The sequence below is a fragment of the Ursus arctos genome, unplaced genomic scaffold, assembly GCF_023065955.2.
Source record: "Ursus arctos isolate Adak ecotype North America unplaced genomic scaffold, UrsArc2.0 scaffold_10, whole genome shotgun sequence".
Classification (NCBI taxonomy): Eukaryota; Metazoa; Chordata; class Mammalia; order Carnivora; family Ursidae; genus Ursus; species Ursus arctos.
In genome coordinates this window covers 31711532-31715369 of record NW_026622764.1, presented here as the reverse complement: position 1 = coordinate 31715369, position 3838 = coordinate 31711532, and the positions used below count along the sequence as shown (strand labels likewise).

General features: G+C 36.8%; 1 protein-coding gene across 19 annotated transcripts in view; it reads right to left on the bottom strand.

Annotated features, from left to right (window-relative positions):
- The window catches only part of KLF12 (KLF transcription factor 12), a 413801-nt gene that overhangs the window by 394401 nt on the left and 15562 nt on the right, over nt 1-3838 (bottom strand). The gene's annotated exons all lie outside the window — the stretch shown is intronic.

Genomic DNA, 3838 nt, shown 5'->3' with positions numbered 1-3838 from the left:
AAAAAGGCCCATCAGGCAACTCACCTCAAAATATTCATAGGCCCTAACTAATGAACAGGCTACTTAAAACTAGCCACGATTACAAAAAAAGGGAAGATTTCATATGTTGCCATACCTCCTCATCCCCCCTCTTTAAAAACAGCCCCCACCTACTGCCTCACTGCAGACAGCCTCTCCTCTGTGTGCAGCCCACTGCTCCCTTAAAATGTATTCAATAAACCTCTATCTCCTTTGTTCTGACTGAGGTGAATTCTTTCACCTTGCATGCCACTGGCTTCCACCCAATCATCACCCCACATTTAGGGGCCCCCAGCTGATTGAGAGATACCCCATTTAAAGACTACGCTTGACTCAAAGAAGAAATCAATAAAATTATAAACTAAATTATAATAAAATCACAATTAAAATCACAAAAATTTGAAAAAATGAAAAAGGGAGTAATTCTTCCCCCAAAAAGTACAGAATATAGCAAAGGATGTATTTCTAATTCCAATGCCTTCATGGTTAAAAGGAGATTTATTTTTAAAAGAACTAAGCAAAAAAAAAAAAAAAAGAGAGAGAGATAATTAAGAAAATATGAGCTAAAAGTCATGAGAGAAAATAAGTAAAAACACAGTAGAAATGATGAAAAATTCAAAAGCCTTTTTTTATAATAGCATAATAAAATAGCAAAGCAACTTATGGAACATTTAAGAAAAAAACAGTAAACAAAAAAAATAAACAATACTAGGAATAAAAAAGTTACAAATGCTTTATGGTAGAACTGTAATTATGTATTAGTGAATACTACATGTTATCCTAGGTAACAAATTCAAAGCTTACAAAACAAATGGGTACATACAAAGATACAAAGATCATAGATATGGATAACAAATTAGTGGTTGCCAGAGATCACAGATACAATAACACAGTGGTGGTTGCCACAGCAGGGTATGGGGTGGGGGGGTGAAAGGGATAAACGTGGTCAAAAGGTATAAACTTCCAGTTACAAGACACTAAGTCCTGGACATGTAAATTACAGCATGGTGACTATTGCTAACAATAATGTATATTTGAAAGTTTCACCACAAGAAAAAGAAACAACTACAACTGTGTAGCGATAGATGTTACCTAGTGTTAATCATTTAGCAATATATACATACATCAAATCATATGTTGTACACTAAAACCAACAGAATGTTATATGTTAATTATATCTCAATCAATTTTTTAAAAAGCAAATGGGCAATTTCCTAGCCAAAACTTGATCCAAAAAGCTGAAAATTTTAATGGACAAATACACAGAAGAAATTAGAAAAAAGATTACACATCTGCCACTAGAAAAAATACTGAAACCATGACCCAATGGTTCACACCTATGTATCAGCCTATAAGAAACAGTTTCATGGGGCGCCTGGGTGGCTCAGTCGGTCAAGTGTCTGCCTTCAGCTCAGGTCATGATCCTGCAGTCCCAGGATGGAGCTCCACATCAGGCTCCCTGCTCAGTGGGGAGTCTCCTTCTCCCTCTGCCCTTCACCCTGCTCGTGCTCCCTCACTGGGCTCCTGTTCTCTCACACCTCTTCTGCTCTCTGGCTCTCACTCTCTCAAATAAATAAGTAAAATCTTAAAAAAAAAAAAAAAAGAAAGAAACGGTTTCAACTATAACTCATGGAAAGACATGAATATTTTCTCAATTTCTGTATCCACCAAAACATATATACAAAAATATGATTCAGTAGTAAGGAAAATATCATAGACCAATCCCACTTGTGAATACAGTATATATTCTAACTTTCATTCTAATTTATCAACAGAATCAAATAAATTTATACAAAAATAATAAATTATGAAAAGGGTTTGATCCCTAATGCAAAGATAGCTCAATATTAATAAATCCTCTAATAAAATGCTTTGTAACAATCAACTAAAGGAAAAAAGATGAGCAGATGATTTTCAAAAGTACTTACATAAAATTCAACAAGCAGTCCAAAAAAAAGAAAAAGGAGATAAAGAAAGAAAAGAAAGACATCTAAGCACATTTAAGCTACACAGGCGTAGAAAGAACACACTTATTTAGGATGAATATCCTGCAAAATCATGTTTTTGTGACCAAAGATTTTAAGTTACAAGGCGACCAGGTAAACTAAATTCCAATGGGTAACAAGCCCCTTCACAGAGAAACAGGACATTGCCTTTGGCCATGATAATGGAAAAAGAATGAACAGTCATAAAAGCATATAAGAAACAGAAAGCAGAATGGTGGCTGCCAGGGACCCAGGGGAGGGGGAAATAAAGAGTTGCTGCCCAATGGGTATACAGTTTCAGTCTGGCAAGTGAAAAAGTCTGAGATATTTTGCACAACAATGTGAATTGTTGACATTACTAAGTTGTAGGTTTAAAAACAGTTGAGATGTAAATTTTTTATTGTTTTTTACTGCAATAAAAATTTTCTTCTTCTTCTTTTTTTTAGAGAGGGAAAGGGAAGGTGGGGAAGAGCCAGGGGGAAAGGAGAAATAATCTTAAGCAGGCTCCACACCCAGCACAGAACCTGAGGTGGGGCTGATCTCACAACACTGAGATCATGACCTGAGCCAAAATCCAGAGTAGACGCTTAACCGATTGAGCCACCCAACTGCCCCTCTTCTAATTTTTAAGCAGATAAAAGAAACCCACTAAAATTTTAACAAATTCTTAAAAGCTGAATGTGGGCTAGCACAGTCAATTAGTATCCCCAGAAGCCCCTAATGCAGACATACTGATACACTGAAAACTCACACAAACATTTAAGCCTGCCACTCACACAACAGAGTCTGACTACCACAGGAAGGTTCAGGTATGCTGTCGAAGTCTCAACTCAGACTTAGGTACACCAGGCTTGCCTGAGACTGCTGCTGGTGTAAAAGACCCCACCCGCTCACCCATCCAGAAGTCCCCCCAGACTAGTGCTGTGATAGAGGTAAAAAGAACAAAAGGAGGCCCCCTGTGACAGTGGAGTTCAGAGCTGATCGAAAGTTGAGGATATAGCAGGAACACTGAGAAGAAAAACTCTATGACATTCCAGGTCTCACAGAAATCTCAAGGTAAAAGCAATGCATTCCTGAAGGAAGCTCAAGTTGCTGGTGACGTGATAGTTCAAAAGCAACAACAAGGTAATAACTCAGCACATCTACTGACCAAAATGATTTATCTTCCCTCTTCACAGACGCTAATATCTTGCAGAATAAAAGGCATATCCATTTGTTAGCATAATTATGTACCTCAGTCTCTACTGTTCTTTTATACATAATGGCACAGTCAACAAAATATCATAAGACACAAAAACAAGGCAAGGTACCCACTGTCAAGAGATAGAGCTATCAACATAATCAGATCCCAAGATGGCAGAGATACTGAAACTATCAGATACTTTAAAATAACTATGATTAAAATGTAAAAGAATCTAGAGAAAAAGACAGACAACATGCATAAATGGAGAAACTCAGTAAATTGAAATTTTTTAAAAGTGATACGAAAATGCTCAAGAAATGGCTTTATATCAAAGACAAAGAATTCTTTCACTGAGTTTACACAACAGGAAGAATTAGTGAACTTGAAGATAGATCGATAGAAATTATTCAGACTGAAAACTGAACAGGGAGGGTGGCAGTTGCAGAGGATCCAAGACCTAAGGGACGATTTGAAATAGACTAATGTACTTGTCCAAATGGTCCAGAAAGAGAGAAGAGAAATTTGGGGGCAGAAGAAATACTCAAAAAGATAGTGGACAAAAACGTATGAAAAATTATAAAGGGCAAGCAACTACAGATCAAAGAAGCTAAGAGAACTCCTAAATAGGATAACTGCAAATGATAACATACCG